This window comes from Archocentrus centrarchus, unplaced genomic scaffold, assembly GCF_007364275.1.
Source record: "Archocentrus centrarchus isolate MPI-CPG fArcCen1 unplaced genomic scaffold, fArcCen1 scaffold_187_ctg1, whole genome shotgun sequence".
In the NCBI taxonomy this organism is placed as follows: domain Eukaryota; kingdom Metazoa; phylum Chordata; class Actinopteri; order Cichliformes; family Cichlidae; genus Archocentrus; species Archocentrus centrarchus.
In genome coordinates, this window is record NW_022060232.1 from 1 (window position 1) to 25,434 (window position 25,434).

At 42.9% G+C, this 25,434-nt stretch overlaps 12 non-coding genes and 4 pseudogenes across 12 annotated transcripts; all 16 read left to right on the forward strand.

Annotated features, from left to right (window-relative positions):
* The first annotated feature begins 62 nt into the window (after positions 1–62).
* On the forward strand, positions 63–180 carry LOC115775558 (U5 spliceosomal RNA). The gene has a single exon (XR_004019341.1). It is a non-coding gene; the product is annotated as a U5 spliceosomal RNA (small nuclear RNA).
* A 211-nt stretch (positions 181–391) lies between these two features.
* LOC115775554 (uncharacterized) lies at positions 392–483 on the forward strand (annotated as a pseudogene).
* A 5,259-nt stretch (positions 484–5,742) lies between these two features.
* LOC115775551 (uncharacterized) lies at positions 5,743–5,961 on the forward strand (annotated as a pseudogene).
* Positions 5,962–6,438: 477 nt separating this feature from the next.
* Positions 6,439–6,556, forward strand: LOC115775559 (U5 spliceosomal RNA). The gene has a single exon (XR_004019342.1). It is a non-coding gene; the product is annotated as a U5 spliceosomal RNA (small nuclear RNA).
* A 213-nt stretch (positions 6,557–6,769) lies between these two features.
* Positions 6,770–6,960, forward strand: LOC115775550 (U2 spliceosomal RNA). Its single transcript, XR_004019338.1, has one exon. It is a non-coding gene; the product is annotated as a U2 spliceosomal RNA (small nuclear RNA).
* A 477-nt stretch (positions 6,961–7,437) lies between these two features.
* On the forward strand, positions 7,438–7,555 carry LOC115775556 (U5 spliceosomal RNA). Its single transcript, XR_004019339.1, has one exon. It is a non-coding gene; the product is annotated as a U5 spliceosomal RNA (small nuclear RNA).
* Positions 7,556–7,767: 212 nt separating this feature from the next.
* Positions 7,768–7,958, forward strand: LOC115775562 (U2 spliceosomal RNA). The gene has a single exon (XR_004019345.1). It is a non-coding gene; the product is annotated as a U2 spliceosomal RNA (small nuclear RNA).
* Positions 7,959–8,434: 476 nt separating this feature from the next.
* Positions 8,435–8,552, forward strand: LOC115775561 (U5 spliceosomal RNA). Its single transcript, XR_004019344.1, has one exon. It is a non-coding gene; the product is annotated as a U5 spliceosomal RNA (small nuclear RNA).
* A 213-nt stretch (positions 8,553–8,765) lies between these two features.
* LOC115775564 (U2 spliceosomal RNA) lies at positions 8,766–8,956 on the forward strand. Its single transcript, XR_004019347.1, has one exon. It is a non-coding gene; the product is annotated as a U2 spliceosomal RNA (small nuclear RNA).
* Positions 8,957–9,433: 477 nt separating this feature from the next.
* LOC115775563 (U5 spliceosomal RNA) lies at positions 9,434–9,551 on the forward strand. The gene has a single exon (XR_004019346.1). It is a non-coding gene; the product is annotated as a U5 spliceosomal RNA (small nuclear RNA).
* Positions 9,552–9,764: 213 nt separating this feature from the next.
* On the forward strand, positions 9,765–9,977 carry LOC115775553 (uncharacterized; annotated as a pseudogene).
* A 12,754-nt stretch (positions 9,978–22,731) lies between these two features.
* Positions 22,732–22,951, forward strand: LOC115775552 (uncharacterized; annotated as a pseudogene).
* A 473-nt stretch (positions 22,952–23,424) lies between these two features.
* LOC115775560 (U5 spliceosomal RNA) lies at positions 23,425–23,542 on the forward strand. The gene has a single exon (XR_004019343.1). It is a non-coding gene; the product is annotated as a U5 spliceosomal RNA (small nuclear RNA).
* Positions 23,543–23,754: 212 nt separating this feature from the next.
* Positions 23,755–23,944, forward strand: LOC115775566 (U2 spliceosomal RNA). The gene has a single exon (XR_004019349.1). It is a non-coding gene; the product is annotated as a U2 spliceosomal RNA (small nuclear RNA).
* A 475-nt stretch (positions 23,945–24,419) lies between these two features.
* LOC115775557 (U5 spliceosomal RNA) lies at positions 24,420–24,537 on the forward strand. Its single transcript, XR_004019340.1, has one exon. It is a non-coding gene; the product is annotated as a U5 spliceosomal RNA (small nuclear RNA).
* A 213-nt stretch (positions 24,538–24,750) lies between these two features.
* LOC115775565 (U2 spliceosomal RNA) lies at positions 24,751–24,940 on the forward strand. The gene has a single exon (XR_004019348.1). It is a non-coding gene; the product is annotated as a U2 spliceosomal RNA (small nuclear RNA).
* Positions 24,941–25,434: the final 494 nt, after the last annotated feature.

Here is a 25,434-nt window from a genome sequence, read left to right on the forward strand (position 1 = left end):
GGCCACCATGACCCGGTGGCCGGACTAGGCATCACTATGGCCTCTGGGAGGCGAGAGAGACACGTTTCTGGCTTCTCTTCATAACGCACAAGTCTTTCGCCTTTTACTAAAGACTTCCGTGGAGAGCGATGCTAAGCGAGTTGTGCTTATTTTTGGGGGGCTCTGCCACCCGGCCGGGCCATCTTCTTTTTGTTTTTAACGGAAAAAAAAAAACACGCACGGACGTAAGCGAGCACAGAGGCACGACAGGCCTCTCGTGTGCTCGCTGTGGCTAAGTGTGGGCGGAGCTTCGAGGTCAAAGCTGCCTCCCTGGGAGCCAATTGAAATAGCGCACCGTCACAAGCGAGACGTGTCCCGGGAAGGCGGCCCAGCCAGGAAGACGAAGGAGCCCATCGCTTCTCGGCCTTTTGGCTAAGATCAAGTGTAGTATCTGTTCTTATCAGTAGAAGTAGAGAAGGAGAGGAGACGGAGGAGGCAGCTTTTGGTTTGCGACGCGGTGTGCTTTGGAGAGTGGCTCCAATCCTTAGAGAGAATTTCCTGGGATCATTACCATCTGGAAGAGGACCATCACAGGGAAGTACAACCTTTTTCCTTTGACTCCTACAAGCTTCCCTCCTGTGTCTGGGGGACCCCCCCCCCTCACACAAGGATGGCAGCTCCCCAAACAGGTGTCAGAAGACACCAAAGTGTACGTTCCTCTTTAAAGAGGAAAATGGGATAACATTTGAAATGTCAAGAATAGATTTCTCACGAAAACTGATTCAGAAGGTTCTAGATTTCACTGCAGACGACATAAATTGCATCATTGCGCTCCCTCAGAAAAAGGGTTTTGATGTGAGCTTCATGACAGCGGCAAAGTTAAGGGAATTTTGGTTGAGGTTTGAAAAAGTGAAGGAAAAGTTCTCCATCTTTCAGGTGGAAAAATTGACTGACTACATGTCGAAAATGGTTATTGTTAAAATGTTTAATGAAACGGTAAACCCAGAGGACATAAAAGTATGGTTGGGGAGATTTTGTACAGTGAAAGGACCACCGGTGAAGGTACGGGATATAGATGGGATTTGGAACTGTGCGTGGAGAGTACCCGTACAGCAATGGCAGGACTCACATGGTTACAATGGTTTGAAACACATACCACAAATGATTGTATTGGGTGAGAATAGAGGCTACATATATTATCAAGGACAACCAAAGGAATGCCGTAGGTGTGGGGAACAAGGTCACTTGGTGGAGGCATGCACACAGGTGATATGTAGAAAGTGTAGACAAATAGGGCACACAGTGGAGAATTGCACAAACAATAGAACATGTAATTTATGTGGGAAAGACGACCACCTCTTTCGAAACTGTCCAAAGTCTTTTGCAAACAGGCTGAAGGCAGCGAGGAGAGAGGAGGAAAAAGAAGAGGAAGCAAACATTGTGAGTAATCAGCTTGATTTGATACCTGGTGAGGTAATTGACTCCCTGAGAGAAGAGATGATTGAAGAACAAGGAAAAGGTGCTCCAAGTGAACCACAACGAGAGAGCTACCCTCAATCTAGTGAATCTGAAAGTGATACACAAGTAAGTAAGGATGTGTCTGAAACGAGTGTAAATAAAGGAACTGATAAACAAGAGGAAGATTGTGAAGAAAGGATAGACCCTAAACAAGTTAAGAGAGGAGTCCCAGAATCCTCTCTGGAGGGACAAGATTGAGTGGAAAAGAAAGGTCGGTATGGTGAAAGCTCTGACGACTCAGAAATTGATAACTCACGATGCTTTCCTATGGATTCACCAAATGAATTGTCCTTTTGGACAATTTCCCTACAATCAACCCCTAAAGAGAGAAGGACGATGAACGAGGCAATGAGGGTTAGAGTAGAACCAGGAAGCGAACTAGAGATGTTATCTCCAGAACAAGAGGCAGAAAGAGAATGGAAATAAAGTCAGAACTGACTTCGCAAGAAATACAGAAAGCTCCTTGAAAAGTATATAAAAAAAAATATTGTACTTCATTAAAGAAGGTATAGAAAAAAGGGGACAAAAAATGTGTAAACTAAAATTTGACTACATTCTTGTCATTATTTTAGTGATGACGCTGACTATAGCCACAATAAATGTAAGGAGTATATATTCGATGCTGAGAGCGCAGTGTATTTTCTCCTTTTTAGAGAACATTGAGGCAGATGTAATCTGCCTCCAGGAATGTGGTATGCCGTATCAGAAAAACTATAGCAGATGGAAGATAAGTGGCGTTACAAATCAATATGGTCAGGATCGGATGAAAATAGAAATGATGGAGTGGCAATCTTGGTAAATAGTTCAAGATTAAAAATAAAGGAAACTAAAGTGATCAGAGATGGTAGAGCCATAATGGCAGTGGTAAGTTACGCGGGAACAGACATAAAAATCTTAAATATTTATGCATACAATGAAGTACAAGATAGATATAAGCTATTTTGTGACTTGGAACTATATTTAGTTGGAAGAATGCCCTTGGTTATGTGTGGAGACCTTAACTGTGTTTTAAGAAAGGAGGACAGGAAAAATACAGGTGAAGAGTTCAAAAGAGATAAGACTTCTTACTTCTTACAGAAATTATGTACGGACTTTAAGTTAGAAGATATTGTTAAAAGTACCCACCCCGACCAACAGGTTTTCACATGGTACAGTGCTGATGGGGAAAAGAGCATCACGCATAGACCATTTTTTCATAAGACAGTGTCGAGCACAAATGCCCGACTGATTCCTGTTTTTTTCTCAGACCATGTAATGATACAATGTACTTTACTTTTATCAAAGAATAGAATGTATGGAAAGGGTTGTTGGAAATTAAATTGTGCTTTATTAGAAGACCCGGAAATAGTTAAAAAATACCGAAAATTATATGAAAATTGGCAAACAATACAAGAGTTATGCGAATCTAGACTGCAATGGTGGGAAATGATAAAGAAAAGAACGCGTAGTTTTTTCATACACAAGGAAAGGAAAAGAGAAATAAAGACAAGAAAAAAATACTGATTTTACAGAAAAGATTACAGTGCTATTATAGATTGCAGACACAAGGTTTAGATTTCAACGAGGATATAATATTGATCAAAAAAGAGATGAAGAGAATAGCAGAAGAGGAAGGAAAAGGACTGATAATTAGAAGTAGAGAAAAAGAACTTGAAGAAGGGGAAAAGTGTACAAGATACTTTTTCAAAAAAGTGATGGAAGGAAAGGATGAAATAACGGAATTAAAACATAAGGATGGGAATATGGTAAATGAAATCGAAGGCCTAAAGGAAATAGTGGAGGATTATTATGGAGATTTGTACAGTTTCCAACCGACAGAAGATGTAATAGTAACAGAGACGCTACAGAGAATTGTAAAAGAGGTACAGGCTGAGAATGTTCTTGAACGGGACTTTGATTTAACTGAATTAACAAAATGTATGAAATCTTTCCGAAAAAGCAAGAGTCCAGGGATAGATGGGCTCCCGATTGAATATTATGCAGTCTTTTGGGATCTTCTTGCCCAGATCTATTAGAAATTTATAGTGAATTCAATACGATGACGCGATTACCAGAGAGCTTTACAATAGCTCTAGTTAAGTTAATATATAAAAAAAGATGATAAGGCTGAATTAAAGAATTGGAGACCAATCTCATTACTGAATGTAGACTGTAAACTTTTTAGTAAGCTCTTAGCGAATAGAGCGACCATTGTTTTAAAGCACGTGATACATCCAGATCAAACATGTGCTGTTTCTGGACGGAAAATCACAGATGGTTTAATTTTGATAAGAGACATAATACATTTTACACTAGACCGTGATATAAAGTTATGATATTGACTTAGACTTTGAAAAAGCTTTTGATAGAATTTCACATACATATTTAATTAAGGTATTGGAAAAAATGAAGTTTCCTGAAAGATTTATACGGTGGATAAAACTGTTATATACAGATATTACTAGCCAATTTATGGTACAAGGATTTCTGACAAAAAATATTAAAATCTTGAGAGGTTTGAGACAAGGGTGTCCTCTGTCAGCTCTGCTTTACATCATTTGTATAGAACCTTTGGCCACAAATAATAAAGAGATGATCCATGGATAAAAGGCTTTGAAATACCAGGAAGTAAAGGTTTAAACAGCAAAATGTATTTTATACATGGATGATATTAATATAATTTGTGTGGATACATGGTCTGCTAAAAGGGTCTTTGATGTTGTAGAACGATTTAGCCAAGCATCTGGATCAAAAATAAATAGAGAAAAAACACAAGTTTTAATGTATGGATCATGGACGAAAAAGGAAAGATTAGACTGGAAGGAAGTAATATTAATAGAAAGATATTGGAATAAAATTCGATAAGGATGGTGGAGGTAGACAAATAATTGGGTTGATATAACATTAAAAGCTAAAAGTGCTTTGCGTTTTGGAACTTAAGAACTCTGACCATGGAGGGTAAAATTCTAATAATAAAAACAGTGATGATATCATTAATGAGACTAACAGGTGTTGTTTTTCTTCCACCTAGAGAGATCCTTTTAAAATTGGAACGAAGCATGTTCTACTTTTTATGGAATACAAAATGGGAAAGGCTAAAAAGACAGATAATGAAGAAGGAGAAGAAGAAAGGCGGAAAAAACGTTCCTGACTTACACCTCATTCTGGGAGGACACTATACAGCACTGCACATGAAGATGGTGACGCAAGAAGGAGGAAACGAAAGGACGAAGGCTTTGATGTACTATGAACTTGGTGCATATCTGAGACGTTTGAAGCTGATTGAAATAGAGCATAATCGTCCAGTGGCCTTTAACCTGTCACCAGCATATGAAATGATAAAGTCATTCTTGAAACATTACAAACTAGAAGAAGAAGACATGACCACACTCAGTGACCATCGTGCAATTAATACCATTGTAAAATCACGGGAGGAGACATGTAAAATTATGCATATTGTACATGATGATTTCGAAAAAATTTGGTTAAATACAAGCAATGCTGTTTTGCCAAACGCACTGAAGGATTTTATGTGGATGGTGGTCCATGAGATTCTCCCAGTCCGGGCCGTTATGCATGCAAGGGGAATGGCCCCTAACAATGTATGTCCTAGACCAGGCTGCACGCAGCCAGAATCAGTAAGACATGTTTTATGGGACTGCAAAGCTGCAGTAGATCTGTGGGCTTTAGCCGACTCCTCAAATTTCCCGCACCTTCCAGCAAAAGGGCTGCTGAGCGATCAGCTGGTGCTATATGGAATAAGTCCAAAAGAATACAAAAAGAACAATTTGATAAAATATGGCTCACAATTGTAGCGATTAACTACGCCTTGTGGATTTCAAGGAACAAGCTGGTAAGGTCACAAAGGCAGATCCCCCTGGTGGTAGCGCTGCAACTTGCTGCACGCACCCGGCAAGAAGCGCTGCCACAAAGAAGAATCGCCTTTATGTGAATGCGGAGGGAGAAAATCGGGGCCACACAGAAAGATCTCTGCGGCGGCGGCCGGGCTCTCCGGGAGAGGATGGAGGGAAGGAGCAAAGGGAGAGGATCCCCTCTGGACGTAATCCTAGGAGGTCCTCCGGTGAGGGGGTAAAACAGCATGGCTTTTAAAACGATATATTTCAATCGCCTCTTGACTAAAAAGGAATCATGTATGGATACTGTTGTTTTGATATTTGAAAATTGACTATTGTTTGATGATGTAATGAGGATATTATGTCCTTCTCCTTCTGTTCTTGTGATATAAATGTTCCTTTTCCTTTTCCTCTACCTTTTATGAATTTGTAAATAATTTTGATTAATAATAAAAAAAAAAAAAAAAAAAAAAAAAAAATCTGTTCTTATCAGTTTAATATCTGATACGCCCCTGATGCGGGGGCGACATATTAAATGCATTTTAGAATAGGGAGCCGAATAAGGGGCTCGCTCCATCCGCTCCACGCATCGACCCGGTATTGCAGCGCCTCCGGGAACGGTGCCCTCTCCGCTGACCTTGTGGAAAAGCAAAAAGTCGAGGCCGTTTGAGGTCATCTGCAGCCACGGGCGGCGGAAGTCTCGTGAAGCTTTCGATCCAGTTGGTTCAAGGAAAGGTTCGTTTATCGTCAAAGTATCCTCGGGCGAGGTGCTGAGCCCCGACGTGCTCGAAGTGTGTCCGTCGCAGTGTGAATGTGCGCGCAAATGTTAGATGGACAGCACTTAGCGCGTAGTGTGAATGGGCGAGTGAGACACATTGTATGAAGGCACTTTGAGCGCTCGAGCACAGTGGAAGAGCGCTGCAAGAGAACCAGTCCATTTACCCTTTGGTCTCCAGTCGTGGGTCCGCCACAAACAGCCAGGCCTGATTTTTACTGCTACGGAGACGAGCAGGCGGGGCCCGAGTTCTGCAAACCAAACAGGGGCCACCATGACCCCGGTGGCCGGGACTAGGCATCACTATGGCCTCCGGGGAGGCGAGAGAGACACGCTTTCTGGCTCCTCTTCATAACGCACAAGTCTTTCGCCTTTTACTAAAGACTTCCGTGGAGAGCGATGCTAAGCGAGTTGTGCTTATTTTTGGGGGGCTCTGCCACCCGGCCGGGCCATCTTCTTTTTGTTTTTAAAGGAAAAAAAAAAAGACACGCACGGACGTAAGCGAGCACAGAGGCACGACAGGCCTCTCGTGTGCTCGCTGTGGCTAAGTGTGGGCGGAGCTTCGAGGTCAAAGCTGCCTCCCTGGGAGCCAATTGAAATAGCGCACCGTCACAAGCGAGACGTGTCCCGGGAAGGCGGCCCAGCCAGGAAGACGAAGGAGCCCATCGCTTCTCGGCCTTTTGGCTAAGATCAAGTGTAGTATCTGTTCTTATCAGTTTAATATCTGATACGCCCCTGATGCGGGGGCGACATATTAAATGCATTTTTAGAATAGGGAGCCGAATAAGGGGCTCGCTCCATCCGCTCCACGCATCGACCCGGTATTGCAGCGCCTCCGGGAACGGTGCCCTCTCCGCTGACCTTGTGGAAAAGCAAAAAGTCGAGGCCGTTTGAGGTCATCTGCAGCCACGGGCGGCGGAAGTCTCGTGAAGCTTTCGATCCAGTTGGTTCAAGGAAAGGTTCGTTTATCGTCAAAGTATCCTCGGGCGAGGTGCTGAGCCCCGACGTGCTCCAAGTGTGTCCGTCGCAGTGTGAATGTGCGCGCAAATGTTAGATGGACAGCACTTAGCGTGTAGTGTGAATGGGCGAGTGAGACACATTGTATGAAGGCACTTTGAGCGCTCGAGCACAATGGAAGAGCGCTGCAAGAGAACCAGTCCATTTACCCTTTGGTCTCCAGTCGTGGGTCCGCCACAAACAGCCAGGCCTGATTTTTACTGCTACGGAGACGAGCAGGCGGGGCCCGAGTTCTGCAAACCAAACAGGGGCCACCATGACCCCGGTGGCCGGGACTAGGCATCACTCTGGCCTCCGGGGAGGCGAGAGAGACACGCTTTCTGGCTCCTCTTCATAACGCACAAGTCTTTCGCCTTTTACTAAAGACTTCCGTGGAGAGCGATGCTAAGCGAGTTGTGCTTATTTTTGGGGGGCTCTGCCACCTGGCTGGGCCATCTTCTTTTGTTTTTAAAGGAAAAAAAAAAAGACACGCACGGACGTAAGCGAGCACAGAGGCACGACAGGCCTCTCGTGTGCTCGCTGTGGCTAACTGTGGGCGGAGCTTCGAGGTCAAAGCTGCCTCCCTGGGAGCCAATTGAAATAGCGCACCGTCACAAGCGAGACGTGTCCCGGGAAGGCGGCCCAGCCAGGAAGACGAAGGAGCCCATCGCTTCTCGGCCTTTTGGCTAAGATCAAGTGTAGTATCTGTTCTTATCAGTTTAATATCTGATACGCCCCTGATGCGGGGGCGACATATTAAATGCATTTTTAGAATAGGGAGCCGAATAAGGGGCTCGCTCCATCCGCTCCACGCATCGACCCGGTATTGCAGCGCCTCCGGGAACGGTGCCCTCTCCGCTGACCTTGTGGAAAAGCAAAAAGTCGAGGCCGTTTGAGGTCATCTGCAGCCACGGGCGGCGGAAGTCTCGTGAAGCTTTCGATCCAGTTGGTTCAAGGAAAGGTTCATTTATCGTCAAAGTATCCTCGGGTGAGGTGCTGAGCCCCGACGTGCTCCAAGTGTGTCCGTCGCAGTGTGAATGTGCGCGCAAATGTTAGATGGACAGCACTTAGCGTGTAGTGTGAATGGGCGAGTGAGACACATTGTATGAAGGCACTTTGAGCGCTCGAGCACAATGGAAGAGCGCTGCAAGAGAACCAGTCCATTTACCCTTTGGTCTCCAGTCGTGGGTCCGCCACAAACAGCCAGGCCTGATTTTTACTGCTACGGAGACGAGCAGGCGGGGCCCGAGTTCTGCAACCAAACAGGGGCCACCATGACCCCGGGGGCCGGGACTAGGCATCACTATGGCCTCCGGGGAGGCGAGAGAGACACGCTTTCTGGCTCCTCTTCATAACGCACAAGTCTTTCGCCTTTTACTAAAGACTTCCGTGGAGAGCGATGCTAAGCGAGTTGTGCTTATTTTTGGGGGGCTCTGCCACCCCGGCCGGGCCATCTTCTTTTGTTTTTAAAGGAAAAAAAAAAAGACACGCACGGACGTAAGCGAGCACAGAGGCACGACAGGCCTCTCGTGTGCTCGCTGTGGCTAAGTGTGGGCGGAGCTTCGAGGTCAAAGCTGCCTCCCTGGGAGCCAATTGAAATAGCGCACCGTCACAAGCGAGACGTGTCCCGGGAAGGCGGCCCAGCCAGGAAGACGAAGGAGCCCATCGCTTCTCGGCCTTTTGGCTAAGATCAAGTGTAGTATCTGTTCTTATCAGTTTAATATCTGATACGCCCCTGATGCGGGGGCGACATATTAAATGCATTTTTAGAATAGGGAGCCGAATAAGGGGCTCGCTCCATCCGCTCCACGCATCGACCCGGTATTGCAGCGCCTCCGGGAACGGTGCCCTCTCCGCTGACCTTGTGGAAAAGCAAAAAGTCGAGGCCGTTTGAGGTCATCTGCAGCCACGGGCGGCGGAAGTCTCGTGAAGCTTTCGATCCAGTTGGTTCAAGGAAAGGTTCATTTATCGTCAAAGTATCCTCGGGCGAGGTGCTGAGCCCCGACGTGCTCCAAGTGTGTCCGTCGCAGTGTGAATGTGCGCGCAAATGTTAGATGGACAGCACTTAGCGCGTAGTGTGAATGGGCGAGTGAGACACATTGTATGAAGGCACTTTGAGCGCTCGAGCACAGTGGAAGAGCGCTGCAAGAGAACCAGTCCATTTACCCTTTGGTCTCCAGTCGTGGGTCCGCCACAAACAGCCAGGCCTGATTTTTACTGCTACGGACATGAGCAGGCGGGGCCCGAGTTCTGCAAACCAAACAGGGGCCACCATGACGCCGGTGGCCGGAACTAGGCATCACTCTGGCCTCTGGGGAGGCGAGAGAGACACGTTTTCTGGCTTCTCTTCATAACGCACAAGTCTTTCGCCTTTTACTAAAGACTTCCGTGGAGAGCGATGCTAAGCGAGTTGTGCTTATTTTGGGGGGGCTCTGCCACCCGGCTGGGCCATCTTCTTTTTGTTTTTAACGGAAAAAAAAAAAGACACGCACGGACGTAAGCGAGCACAGAGGCACGACAGGCCTCTCCTGTGCTCGCTGTGGCTAAGTGTGGGCGGAGCTTCGAGGTCAAAGCTGCCTCCCTGGGAGCCAATTGAAATAGCGCACCGTCACAAGCGAGACGTGTCCCGGGAAGGCGGCCCAGCCAGGAAGACGAAGGAGCCCATCGCTTCTCGGCCTTTTGGCTAAGATCAAGTGTAGTATCTGTTCTTATCAGAAGCGGATCGACAGCGCTCTCTTTTGGTCCTTCTACCGAATTTTGTTTCTTCTCTACAAGCAACAAAACTGAGGTAAGACAAGACTTTCTTTTAAGTGCTTAGCTGCCTGTAGCAGGGAGGGTTCGTCCCCCACTCTGCCAGGATGGCAGCTCCACCTGTGACGGTAAGAAGACATCAGAGTGTGCGATTCCTGTTTAAGGAGGAAAATGGCACTCTGTACGAAATGACAAGAATTGACTTTTCAAGACAACTATTGCAGAAAGCATTGAGATTTAAGGTCACTGATCTGAACTGTATTATTACGTTACCACAGAAGAAGGGATTTGATGTGAGCTTTATGACGGCAGCGTTACTACGAGAATTCTGGACAAGATTTGAAACTGCAAAAGACCAATTTGCTATCTTCAATGTAGAAAAACTAACTGATTATGCATCAAAAACAGTGATTGTCAAGATGTTCAATGAAATGGTGAACCCAGAAGATATCAAGATGTGGTTGGGAAGATTTTGTACGGTGAAAGGTTCACCAGTCAAAGTCAGAGATATTGACGGAATTTGGAATTGTGCATGGAGAGTACCAATTCAGCAGTGGCTAGACCCACAGGGAATATATGGTTTGAAACACATTCCACAGACAATAGTGTTGGGTGAGAATAGAGGTTATGTTTACTACCAAAACCAACCAAAGATATGTCGCAGATGTGGGGAACAGGGACACTTGGTGGAGGCGTGCACACAAGTGGTGTGTAAAAAGTGTAGGCAGATAGGGCACACAGTGGAAATATGTACAAATAACAAAACCTGTAACTTATGTGGTAACGAAGATCATCTTTTCAGAAATTGTCCTCAGTCCTTTGCAAATAGATTAAAGGCGTCAAAAAAGGAGGAAGGTAACATACGCATGGGACATCCAAACCACCTGCAGGTGGAACCAATCAGCGTTCAATTGAACGAGCGACCACTCCAACAAGCAACAGGTGAGCCTACAATGCCACAGGCAAGAGGTGAAAATGAACACGAACAACTCGATCAGACTTCTGAAACAGAAGGTGAGCATAATTTAGAAGAAGAATCTCTAAATATGGAAGACTGCAGAGATTTCGAAGATGGGGAGGAGGAGGAAGAAAGAGGCAAAATTACTAACCAAGGGAAAAGAATAATCCCAGAGTCATCTAGAGAAGAAGGGGATATTATGGAGAAAAGAGGGAAATATATGGAGAGTTCACAAGACTCTGAGGCAGAAACAGCGCATTGCTTCCCATCGAACTCACCAAATGAATTGTCTTTCTTAGCAATAGCAGTACAGTCTACCCCAAAAGAAAAACGAACAATGAATTATGCGATGAGATATAGATCAGAAGAAGAACAAGAAAAAATGGAATCAGTTACAGAAGAAGAAAGAATGAAAAAGATTAAATCAGAACTCATTTCACAGGAAATCCGGGAAGTTCCGGGCCAATAATGAGTTTAAAATGGGAAAAAAAGGAAATAAAATGGCACGATACCAAATTTACAAAAGACCTCTTTTCGCTTACAGTCTTTATACACTATTCTTAATAATGTTTACAATAGCGTCAATAAATGTCAGGAGTATTTGCTCAGATGTCAGAGTACATTCTATTTTCCCCTTTTTGGAGACTGTACAAGCTGATATTCTTTGCTTACAAGAATGCACAATCCCCTTTCGGACACATTATACGAAATGGGAGGATAAATGGCGTTTTAAATCCATCTGGTCTGGATCAGACGAAAATAAAAATGATGGTGTAGCGATTCTAGCAAATAGCCCACACATTAAATTTAATAATAGTATCATCATAAGACAAGGGAGAGCTCAAATAGCGGAGGTTGAATGTAGAGGAAATAAAGTAAAAATATTAAATATCTATGGATATAATGAAAAGGATGAGAGACTAAAACTGTTTAATGATTTGGATCCATATTTGATAACTAGAGATCCATTCCTGATGTGTGGGGATTTCAACTGCATATTAGAGAAGGAAGATAGGTTAAACATGGGCGAAGATTTTAAGAGGGATAAAACCGCGACCTTTCTACAAAGATTATGTTATGATTTTAAACTTGAAGATGTATGTAAAAATAGATTTGAGGGACAACAAAAATTTACTTGGTATAGCCCAGATGGAAAACAAGCATCACGTATAGACTATATTTTTATTAAGCACTGCCAAATTCAGGATGTACAATTAATTCCAGTTTTTTTCTCAGACCATATTATGATAAAAAGTACTGTAGCTATTCGAACAAATAGCGAATGGGGAAAGGGAGTTTGGAAATTAAATTGCTCCTTATTAAAAGAAAAAAAGATTGTGGAAAAATACAAAAATGAATACAGAAGATGGCAGACGATACAAGAACTTTGTGAATCGAGATTACAATGGTGGGAAATAGTAAAAAAAAGGACATGTTCTTTTTTCATTAAGGAAGGAAAATATAAGAAACAACGTGAAAAGAAAAAACTGTCTAAATTACAAAGACGTTTACAGACATATTTCAAATTGGAAAGATGTGGCTTGGATCTTTATAAAGAAATAATTGACATAAAAAAAGAAATAAAAAATTTAATGGAAAAAAAAAGCGATTGGAGCGATAATACGGAGTAAAGAAAGAGAAATTGAAGAAGGTGAGAAATGTACAAGATACTTTTTTAAAAAAATAATAGATGGACGAGATGAAATAATGGAACTTAGAGACAAAGAGGGTAAGATAAAGGAAGATAATCAAGATTTAAGAATGATAATAGAAGACTATTATAAAACTTTATATGACTACCAACCCGTAGAAGAAGAGGTGGTTCGAGAAACATTAGATATTCTCGAAAAAAAGGTGATAGAAAAAGAGAATTTGGAAAAAGGCTTTAATCTAATAGAATTAACAAAATGTATGGGAAACTTTAGTAAGAAAAAAAGTCCAGGAATGGATGGTCTGCCGATAGAATTTTATGAGACTTTTTGGGATCTCATTGCACCAGATATCTTAGATATCTTTAATGAGTTTCAAGAAATGACATGTCTTCCACAGAGCTTTACAATAGCTCTAGTGAAACTGATATACAAAAAAGGTGAAAAAATAGATCTGAAGAATTGGAGACCAATCTCCCTATTGAATGTCGATTATAAACTCTTCAGTAAACTTTTAGCAAATAGATTGACAGGAATATTAGGCCAATTAATACATCCAGATCAAATGTGCGCGGTCCCTGGACGTAAAATTACGGATGGTCTGTTTTTGATAAGAGACATAATACATTACACCCAAGATCGTGGAAGTAAAATGATGATGTTAAATTTAGATTTTGAAAAAGCATTCGATAGGATATCACACGAATATCTTTTTAGAGTCTTAAACAAAATGGTTGGCCCCACAAAATTTATAAAGTGGATTTCACTTCTATACACTGACACGATAAGCCGAATTTTAGTCCAAGGGACTTTAACGACAGAAATAAAGATCAAAAGAGGAGTGAGACAAGGTTGTCCCTTGTCAGCAATATTATACATTTTATGTATTGAACCCCTAGCCCAGATTTTGAGAAATGACCGACACATAAGAGGTCTTGAACTACCAGGTTGTGGTGGTTTGATGACTAAATGTATCTTATATATGGATGACATAAATGTGATTTGTGCAAATACCTATTCAGCAAATAGAGTTTTACAAACGGTAGATAGATTTGGAAATGCATCTGGATCAAAAATTAATAGAGAAAAAACACAAATCTTAATGTATGGACCTTGGAAAGAAGAAGAAAAGCAGGAATGGAAAAAGAATATTTCTGATAGAAAGATTTTGGGTGTAAAATTTGATGTAGATGGTTGTGGAAAACAGAATTGGACTGATCTAATAAAAAAATTAAAAAAAAGGTTGCTTATTGGTCGTTGCGAGCACTGACAATGGAAGGGAAAGTTTTAGTAATAAAAGCAGTATTTTTGGCAACATTACGACTAACGAGTCTCGTTTTTTTCCCCCCTAGAGAAACGATAAGAAGATTGGAACGAATTCTCTTCTATTTTCTATGGAATACCAAATGGGAGCGGGTAAGAAGATCAGATATGAAGAAGCAGAAGGAAAAAGGAGGAAAAGGAGTCCCGGACCTTCACTTGACTTTGGGTAGCCATTATGTGGCGAATCACCTAAAGATAATAACACAAAAAGGGAATGAAAAGACTAAAGCTTTAGCCTATTATGAGCTTGGGATGTATTTGAGACAATTAAAACTGATTCCAAGTGATTTAAAACGACCAGTTGCTTTCAATATGTCGCCAGCCTATAAAAGTATAAAAACTTTTCTAAGAAATTATAATTTGGAGCATGAAGCCTGTGAAATCTTATGTAACCATAAAACCATCCAGACATTAGTGAAGACACGGGAAGAAACATGTAAGATAAAGAAATGTGTTAATAGTGACTGGAGAACGACATGGCTAAAGTGTAACCATCCTATCCTCCCAAACAGGTTGAAAGATTTTATGTGGATGATTGCCCACGAGATTCTCCCGGTCCGTGCTGTCATGCATGCACGGGGAATGGCGACAAAGGACGTCTGTCCAAGGTTAGGCTGTAAGCAGCCAGAAACAATAGGACATGTGCTATGGACATGTGAAGCAGCAGTCGACCTGTGGACCATGGCTGACTCCCACAACTTTCCGCACCTACCAAAAAAAGCTACTCTAAATGAACAAATGGTGCTTTATGGCTTCGGCCTAGAAAAATTCCAAAAAGAACTTCAGAAAGAAATATGGCTCTCTATAGTAGCCATAAATAATGCAATTTGGGTGGCAAGAAATCTCTTGGTTAGGTCACAGAGGCAGATCCCCCCGTTAGCATCGCTCCAAATTGCCATAAGCACCAGGCAAGAAAATGGACGATGCTAAAAAGAAGAATCGCCTCATGTGAAAGCGGAGGGAGCAAAAGCAGGTCACACAGAAAAGGTCACTGTTGCTGCAGCCGGGCTCTCCGGGTGAGGCAGGTGGGAAGGAGCGAAGGGGAAGGATCTTGATATCTTGGGCATAAACATTATTCCATCTGTAGGGTATAGAATAAGACTACAGTAATTAACATATCCCTTTTTTTATATGTGAGATCTTCCTGTGCCTTATATACAAATGTTAAAATGGTTTTGTTCCTTTTTTGAATCTGTATATGTCCCTGAAATACTCTTTGTAAATAACTACTTGCTTGTGAATATCTGTCTTTAACAAATATAAATTAAAAAAAAAAAAAAAAAAAAAAAAATCTGTTCTTATCAGTAGAAGTAGAAGAAGGAGACGGAGGAGGCAGCTTTTGGTTTAGCGACGCGGTGTGCTTTGGAGAGTGGCTCCAATCCTTAGAGAGAATTTCCTGGGATCATTACCATCTGGAAGAGGACCATCACAGGGAAGTACAACCTTTTTCCTTTGACTCCTACAAGCTTCCCTCCTGTGTCTGGGGGACCCCCCCCCCCCCCCCCCCCCCCTCACACTAGGATGGCAGCTCCCCAAACAGGTGTCAGAAGACACCAAAGTGTACGTTTCCTCTTTAAAGAGGAAAATGGGATAACATTTGAAATGTCAAGAATAGATTTCTCACGAAAACTGATTCAGAAGGTTCTAGATTTCACTGCAGACGACATAAATTGCATCATTGCGCTCCCTCAGAAAAAGGGTTTTGATGTGAGCTTCATGACAGCGGCAAAGTTAAGGGAATTTTGGTTGAGGTTTGAAAAAGTGAAGGAAAAGTTCTCCATCTTTCAGGTGGAAAAATTGACTGACTACATGTCGAAAATGGTTATTGTTAAAATGTTTAATGAAACGGTAAACCCAGAGGACATAAAAGTATGGTTGGGGAGATTTTGTACAGTGAAAGGACCACCGGTGAAGGTACGGGATATAGATGGGATTTGGAACTGTGCGTGGAGAGTACCCGTACAGCAATGGCAGGACTCACATGGTTACAATGGTTTGAAACACATACCACAAATGATTGTATTGGGTGAGAATAGAGGCTACATATATTATCAAGGACAACCAAAGGAATGCCGTAGGTGTGGGGAACAAGGTCACTTGGTGGAGGCATGCACACAGGTGATATGTAGAAAGTGTAGACAAATAGGGCACACAGTGGAGAATTGCACAAACAATAGAACATGTAATTTATGTGGGAAAGACGACCACCTCTTTCGAAACTGTCCAAAGTCTTTTGCAAACAGGCTGAAGGCAGCGAGGAGAGAGGAGGAAAAAGAAGAGGAAGCAAACATTGTGAGTAATCAGCTTGATTTGATACCTGGTGAGGTAATTGACTCCCTGAGAGAAGAGATGATTGAAGAACAAGGAAAAGGTGCTCCAAGTGAACCACAACGAGAGAGCTACCCTCAATCTAGTGAATCTGAAAGTGATACACAAGTAAGTAAGGATGTGTCTGAAACGAGTGTAAATAAAGGAACTGATAAACAAGAGGAAGATTGTGAAGAAAGGATAGACCCTAAACAAGTTAAGAGAGGAGTCCCAGAATCCTCTCTGGAGGGACAAGATTTAGTGGAAAAGAAAGGTCGGTATGGTGAAAGCTCTGACGACTCAGAAATTGATAACTCACGATGCTTTCCTATGGATTCACCAAATGAATTGTCCTTTTTGACAATTTCCCTACAATCAACCCCTAAAGAGAGAAGGACGATGAACGAGGCAATGAGGGTTAGAGTAGAACCAGGAAGCGAACTAGAGATGTTATCTCCAGAACAAGAGGCAGAAAGAGAAATGGAAATAAAGTCAGAACTGACTTCGCAAGAAATACAGAAAGCTCCTTGAAAAGTATATAAAAAAAAATATTGTACTTCATTAAAAGAAGGCATAGAAAAAAGGGGACAAAAAATGTGTAAACTAAAATTTGACTACATTCTTGTCATTATTTTAGTGATGACGCTGACTATAGCCACAATAAATGTAAGGAGTATATATTCGATGCTGAGAGCGCAGTGTATTTTCTCCTTTTTAGAGAACATTGAGGCAGATGTAATCTGCCTCCAGGAATGTGGTATGCCGTATCAGAAAAACTATAGCAGATGGGAAGATAAGTGGCGTTACAAATCAATATGGTCAGGATCGGATGAAAATAGAAATGATGGAGTGGCAATCTTGGTAAATAGTTCAAGATTAAAAATAAAGGAAACTAAAGTGATCAGAGATGGTAGAGCCATAATGGCAGTGGTAAGTTACGCGGGAACAGACATAAAAATCTTAAATATTTATGCATACAATGAAGTACAAGATAGATATAAGCTATTTTGTGACTTGGAACTATATTTAGTTGGAAGAATGCCCTTGGTTATGTGTGGAGACCTTAACTGTGTTTTAAGAAAGGAGGACAGGAAAAATACAGGTGAAGAGTTCAAAAGAGATAAGACTTCTTACTTCTTACAGAAATTATGTACAGACTTTAAGTTAGAAGATATTGTTAAAAGTACCCACCCCGACCAACAGGTTTTCACATGGTACAGTGCTGATGGGAAAAGAGCATCACGCATAGACCATTTTTTTATAAGACAGTGTCGAGCAACAAATGCCCGACTGATTCCTGTTTTTTTTTCAGACCATGTAATGATACAATGTACTTTACTTTTATCAAAGAATAGAATGTATGGAAAGGGTTGTTGGAAATTAAATTGTGCTTTATTAGAAGACCCGGAAATCGTTAAAAAATACCGAAAATTATATGAAAATTGGCAAACAATACAAGAGTTATGCGAATCTAGACTGCAATGGTGGGAAATGATAAAGAAAAGAACGCGTAGTTTTTTCATACACGAAGGAAAGGAAAAGAGAAATAAAGACAAGAAAAAAATACTGATTTTACAGAAAAGATTACAGTGCTATTATAGATTGCAGACACAAGGTTTAGATTTCAACGAGGATATAATATTGATCAAAAAGAGATGAAGAGAATAGCAGAAGAGGAAGGAAAAGGACTGATAATTAGAAGTAGAGAAAAAGAACTTGAAGAAGGGGAAAAGTGTACAAGATACTTTTTCAAAAAAGTGATGGAAGGAAAGGATGAAATAACGGAATTAAAACATAAGGATGGGAATATGGTAAATGAAATCGAAGGCCTAAAGGAAATAGTGGAGGATTATTATGGAGATTTGTACAGTTCCAACCGACAGAAGATGTAATAGTAACAGAGACGCTACAGAGAATTGTAAAAGAGGTACAGGCTGAGAATGTTCTTGAAACGGGACTTTGATTTAACTGAATTAAACAAAATGTATGAAATCTTTCCGAAAAAGCAAGAGTCCAGGGATAGATGGGCTCCCGATTGAATATTATGCAGTCTTTTGGGATCTTCTTGCCCCAGATCTATTAGAAATTTATAGTGAATTCAATACGATGACGCGATTACCAGAGAGCTTTACAATAGCTCTAGTTAAGTTAATATATAAAAAGATGATAAGGCTGAATTAAAGAATTGGAGACCAATCTCATTACTGAATGTAGACTGTAAACTTTTTAGTAAGCTCTTAGCGAATAGAGCGACCATTGTTTTTAAAGCACGTGATACATCCAGATCAAACATGTGCTGTTTCTGGACGGAAAATCACAGATGGTTTAATTTTGATAAGAGACATAATACATTTTACACTAGACCGTGATATAAAGTTATGATATTGAACTTAGACTTTGAAAAAGCTTTTGATAGAATTTCACATACATATTTAATTAAGGTATTGGAAAAAATGAAGTTTCCTGAAAGATTTATACGGTGGATAAAACTGTTATATACAGATATTACTAGCCAATTTATGGTACAAGGATTTCTGACAAAAAATATTAAAATCTTGAGAGGTTGAGACAAGGGTGTCCTCTGTCAGCTCTGCTTACATCATTTGTATAGAACCTTTGGCACAAATAATAAGAGATGATCCATGGATAAAAGGCTTTGAAATACCAGGAAGTAAAGGTTTAACAGCAAAATGTATTTTATACATGGATGATATTAATATAATTTGTGTGGATACATGGTCTGCTAAAGGGTCTTTGATGTTGTAGAACGATTTAGCCAAGCATCTGGATCAAAAATAAATAGAGAAAAAACACAAGTTTTAATGTATGGATCATGGACGAAAAAGGAAAGATTGGACTGGAAAGGAAGTAATATTAATAGAAAGATATTGGGAATAAAATTCGATAAGGATGGTGGAGGTAGACAAAATTGGGTTGATATACATTAAAAGCTAAAAGTGCTTTGCGTTTTGGAACTTAAGAACTCTGACCATGGAGGGTAAAATTCTAATAATAAAAACAGTGATGATATCATTAATGAGACTAACAGGTGTTGTTTTTCTTCCACCTAGAGAGATCCTTTTAAAATTGGAACGAAGCATGTTCTACTTTTTATGGAATACAAAATGGGAAAGGCTAAAAAGACAGATAATGAAGAAGGAGAAGAAGAAAGGCGGAAAAAAACGTTCCTGACTTACACCTCATTCTGGGAGGACACTATACAGCACTGCACATGAAGATGGTGACGCAAGAAGGAGGAAACGAAAGGACGAAGGCTTTGATGTACTATGAACTTGGTGCATATCTGAGACGTTTGAAGCGGATTGAAATAGAGCATAATCGTCCAGTGCCTTTAACCTGTCACCAGCATATGAAATGATAAAGACATTCTTGAAACATTACAAACTAGAAGAAGAAGACATGACCACACTCAGTGACCATCGTGCAATTAATACCATTGTAAAATCACGGGAGGAGACATGTAAAATTATGCATATTGTACATGATGATTTCGAAAAATTGGTTAAATACAAGCAATGCTGTTTTGCCAAACGCACTGAAGGATTTTATGTGGATGGTGGTCCATGAGATTCTCCCAGTCCGGGCCGTTATGCATGCAAGGGGAATGGCCCCTAACAATGTATGTCCTAGACCAGGCTGCATGCAGCCAGAATCAGTAAGACATGTTTTATGGGACTGCAAAGCTGCAGTAGATCTGTGGGCTTTAGCCGACTCCTCAAATTTCCCGCACCTTCCAGCAAAAGGGCTGCTGAGCGATCAGCTGGTGCTATATGGAATAAGTCCAAAAGAAATACAAAAAGAACATTTTGATAAAATATGGCTCACAATTGTAGCGATTAACTACGCCTTGTGGATATCAAGGAACAAGCTGGTAAGGTCACAAAGGCAGATCCCCCTGGTGGTAGCGCTGCAACTTGCTTGCACGCACCCGGCACGAAGCGCTGCCACAAAGAAGAATCGCCTTATGTGAATGCGGAGGGAGAAAATCGGGGCCACACAGAAAAGATCTCTGCGGCGGCGGCCGGGCTCTCCGGGAGAGGATGGAGGAAGGAGCAAAGGGAGAGGATCCCCTCTGGACGTTATCCTAGGAGGTCCTCCGGTGAAGGGGTAAAACAGCATGGCTTGTAAAACGATATATTTCAATCGTCTCTTGACTAAAAAGGAATCATGTATGGATACTGTTGTTTTGATATTTGAAAATTGACTATTGTTTGATGATGTAATGAGGATATTATGTCCTTCTCCTTCTGTTCTTGTGATATAAATGTTCCTTTTTCTTTTTCCTCTACCTTTTATGAATTTGTAAATAATTTTGATTAACCTGTTAACTGGCAAGGGCCCGCCCGCGGGCCCTCTGTAGCGATTTCCGACTTTGAAGCCTCATAGCGTCACAGTAACGCTGCCGTTCGCCCTCACGATGCTTTTATATGACAGACTAGACCCTCAGAATTCGATTGACACCTCATTTAGCCAATCATGTTATGAAATGGATTTTCCAGAGCCAATAATATCCAGAGAGCGTCATGTGACATTTAAGGACATGCCCCCAAATGTTCTCCAATCGTTCTTATTGGTCAACTCTAACCTGAAATCTAAAACCACAGATGGATAGCCAATAAAATTCCCGACACGTGGGTATATGGCACTATGGGGTGTGTTTTCACATGAAGGCATAAACTCCCTGCGTATTCAGTGCGTATTTGCTGCGTCCTCCATGCGGTAAACCAAACAGGAAGTAGGAGTCTATGCGCTGACGTGCATAAACAGTATTTACAATGTTTTCTCTCGGCAATGGATTGTCAGAATGCATCAAAAACAGACTACATTTATTATACGAAGTGACTAAATGACTCACGAGAGTGGATTATTTTGTATTAGAGAATGTCGTCGCTGATTTGACCAGTTTTATCGCTGCAAATGAACACCTGTTACTCAGAAGGCAGAAGGTAAGTTTTTATTCTCAGCTCGTCCTCGTATTATATGCCGTTCTGATGTAAATATGTATGTAATGCTGAGCTTGGCATGCACCATACACAGAAAATATAACCGTGCGCCGCTGTGGCGCCACTTATATTGTGTGTTTGCGTGGGCGCTGTATAGTGGTGTGATTTACGTATTGAAATGTGCCAGGTGTTTGGGGGTAGGGAAAGGTGTAACTGTAAGTATCGATTGGGGGTTTCGTGGGCTTCTCTATTACGTCAGCATCACCCGATAAAAGGGCAAGGTGAGGTGGACAACGTCTCAGAGCTTCATTTGAGATCGTCGTGATCGCATCGTTGTTTTGGAGTTTTGCGAAATGGCACAGCGGGCCGCCGGCAAGACCAAGTTCAGCGCTCAGGAGGTTGTGGAATTGCTCACACGGAGAGAGAGCGACATTTCAGCATCAGACTTTTTGGGTTCAACTGATGATCCAACATCAGAAGAAGATTTGTTTTCCGATGGAGATGACCAGTAAGTGTCTAAAGTTTTACAAGTTGGGGGTGGGGGTTATTGTATGGGAGGAGGTTGTACATTTTGTATCAGACAAGGACTACTGGGAGGATTGTGTGGTTTTTATTTATGTGTGTATGCACTGTCTGCATTTACTGTACTTTTTTGATATACAATGTATTTATTTGTGTGTGTAAGGGAATCACTGAAAAATGACTGGGTTTTTGGTGCATGAAGGCCTGACATTGTTCCTTCTTTTACAAATTATGGGAACCTCTGATCATGAGTGGCAGCCAGCCAAAGAGAAGATGGTGGAAGAGGCTTCTTCATCTGATGAAGAGGATCTAATGCCTGTTACAGCACAGGCCAGAAGGGCCAGTGCACCACATGTGACAAGCCATTGTGCTTTGTCCCAAACAGAGACTGCTATAACCAGTGGCACATTGAAAATTCCATGTGAGGGGGGGTGGGGGTAGAGCAGAATAATTGTAAATAGTTGCAGTTTGCTGTGCTGTGTTTTTTTTTTTACATTACTCTGAAAAATAAATAGCATTTACAGAAATGGTGATTTGTTTTGTGACTATTTTTTTTTTTACAATGTACAATAGTGTCATTCATATTTTATTGGATTAATATGGCTTTATTTATGATTTATTCAGTAATTTTGTGTGTAGTACAGGATTCCTCAGGACAGTATCTTTGATTAGAGCCCTCATTGATGACTGTATGTTGAAGCATTGAGGAGTTACAGCCCTTTAAAATTTGCATGTCAAAGGGGGCTTAGATGCGGCACTTGGACTATCCAAATGGCACATGAGAGAGCACGCCAGGGCATCAATGCACAAAAACCTTTACAAAACAATAGGCTTTTGTGCTATCTTGATGAAATTCGAAATGCACGACAAAAAGACTTCATTCTACAGCTCCAATGTATTTTCCAGTCGTTACCTTCTATATTCAGTGTGTAGTTACATGATAACAATCAGGAAAAATCTAGGCGAGGCAAAAATTGTCTACTTTTTTCTGTGTTCCAAACTTAATAGCTACAAACTCATTACAGTTACAGTGCTTTTGACTACATAAATGAAAAATATAGGTTGTCTGCTTCGCAAGACACTAAACTTTTGTGTGTACTCCAAAGAGTTCAGGAACAGCAGCTGGTTTAATTTGGGTATGCTTTTTCAGGCGTTTTTTGTTTTTTTTAGCCGCCAGTTAAGTGGTTAATAATAAAAAAAAAAAAAAAAAAAAAAAAAAAAAAATCTGTTCTTATCAGTTTAATATCTGATACGCCCCTGATGAGGGGGCGACATATTAAATGCATTTTTAGAATAGGGAGCCGAATAAGGGGCTCGCTCCATCCGCTCCACGCATCGACCGGTATTGCAGCGCCTCCGGGAACGGTGCCCTCTCCGCTGACCTTGTGGAAAAGCAAAAAGTCGAGGCCGTTTGAGGTCATCTGCAACGGGCGGCGGAAGTCTCGTGAAGCTTTCGATCCAGTTGGTTCAAGGAAAGGTTCGTTTATCGTCAAAGTATCCTCGGGCGAGGTGCTGAGCCCCGACGTGCTCCAAGTGTGTCCGTCGCAGTGTGAATGTGCGCGCAAATGTTAGATGGACAGCACTTAGCGCGTAGTGTGAATGGGCGAGTGAGACACATTGTATGAAGGCACTTTGAGCGCTCGAGCACAGTGGAAGAGCGCTGCAAGAGAACCAGTCCATTTACCCTTTGGTCTCCAGTCGTGGGTCCGCCACAAACAGCCAGGCCTGATTTTTACTGCTACGGAGACGAGCAGCGGGGCCCGAGTTCTGCAAACCAAACAGGGGCCACCATGACCCCGGTGGCCGGGACTAGGCATCACTATGGCCTCCGGGGAGGCGAGAGAGACACGCTTTCTGGCTCCTCTTCATAACGCACAAGTCTTTCGCCTTTTACTAAAGACTTCCGTGGAGAGCGATGCTAAGCGAGTTGTGCTTATTTTTGGGGGGCTCTGCCACCCGGCCGGGCCATCTTCTTTTGTTTTTAAAGGAAAAAAAAAAAAACACGCACGGACGTAAGCGAGCACAGAGGCACGACAGGCCTCTCGTGTGCTCGCTGTGGCTAAGTGTGGGCGGAGCTTCGAGGTCAAAGCTGCCTCCCTGGGAGCCAATTGAAATAGCGCACCGTCACAAGCGAGACGTGTCCCGGGAAGGCGGCCCAGCCAGGAAGACGAAGGAGCCCATCGCTTCTCGGCCTTTTGGCTAAGATCAAGTGTAGTATCTGTTCTTATCAGTTTAATGTCTGATACGCCCCTGATGGGGGCGACATATTAAATGCATTTTTAGAATAGGGAGCCGAATAAGGGGCTCGCTCCATCCGCTCCACGCATCGACCCGGTATTGCAGCGCCTCCGGGAACGGTTGCCCTCTCCGCTGACCTTGTGGAAAAGCAAAAGTCGAGGCCGTTTGAGGTCATCTGCAGCCACGGGCGGCGGAAGTCTCGTGAAGCTTTCGATCCAGTTGGTTCAAGGAAAGGTTCGTTTATCGTCAAAGTATCCTCGGGCGAGGTGCTGAGCCCCGACGTGCTCCAAGTGTGTCCGTCGCAGTGTGAATGTGCGCGCAAATGTTAGATGGACAGCACTAAGCGTGTAGTGTGAATGGGCGAGTGAGACACATTGTATGAAGGCACTTTGAGCGCTCGAGCACAATGGAAGAGCGCTGCAAGAGAACCAGTCCATTTACCCTTTGGTCTCCAGTCGTGGGTCCGCCACAAACAGCCAGGCCTGATTTTACTGCTACGGAGACGAGCAGGCGGGGCCCGAGTTCTGCAAACCAAACAGGGGCCACCATGACCCCGGTGGCCGGGACTAGGCATCACTATGGCCTCTGGGGAGGCAAGAGAGACACGTTTTCTGGCTCCTCTTCATAACGCACAAGTCTTTCGCCTTTTACTAAAGACTTCCGTGGAGAGCGATGCTAAGCGAGTTGTGCTTATTTTTGGGGGGCTCTGCCACCCGGCCGGGCCATCTTCTTTTTGTTTTTAAAGGAAAAAAAAAAAAACACGCACGGACGTAAGCGAGCACAGAGGCACGACAGGCCTCTCGTGTGCTCGCTGTGGCTAAGTGTGGGCGGAGCTTCGAGGTCAAAGCTGCCTCCCTGGGAGCCAATTGAAATAGCGCACCGTCACAAGCGAGACGTGTCCCGGGAAGGCGGCCCAGCCAGGAAGACGAAGGAGCCCATCGCTTCTCGGCCTTTTGGCTAAGATCAAGTGTAGTATCTGTTCTTATCAGTTTAATATCTGATACGCCCCTGATGCGGGGGCGACATATTAAATGCATTTTTAGAATAGGGAGCCGAATAAGGGGCTCGCTCCATCCGCTCCACGCATCGACCGGTATTGCAGCGCCTCCGGGAACGGTGCCCTCTCCGCTGACCTTGTGGAAAAGCAAAAAGTCGAGGCCGTTTGAGGTCATCTGCAGCCACGGGCGCGGAAGTCTCGTGAAGCTTTCGATCCAGTTGGTTCAAGGAAAGGTTCGTTTATCGTCAAAGTATCCTCGGGCGAGGTGCTGAGCCCCGACGTGCTCCAAGTGTGTCCGTCGCAGTGTGAATGTGCGCGCAAATGTTAGATGGACAGCACTAAGCGTGTATTTTTGGGGGGCTCTGCCACCCGGCCGGGCCATCTTCTTTTTGTTTTTAACGGAAAAAAAAAAAGACACGCACGGACGTAAGCGAGCACAGAGGCACGACAGGCCTCTCGTGTGCTCGCTGTGGCTAAGTGTGGGCGGAGCTTCGAGGTCAAAGCTGCCTCCCTGGGAGCCAATTGAAATAGCGCACCGTCACAAGCGAGACGTGTCCCGGGAAGGCGGCCAGCCAGGAAGACGAAGGAGCCCATCGCTTCTCGGCCCTTTGGCTAAGATCAAGT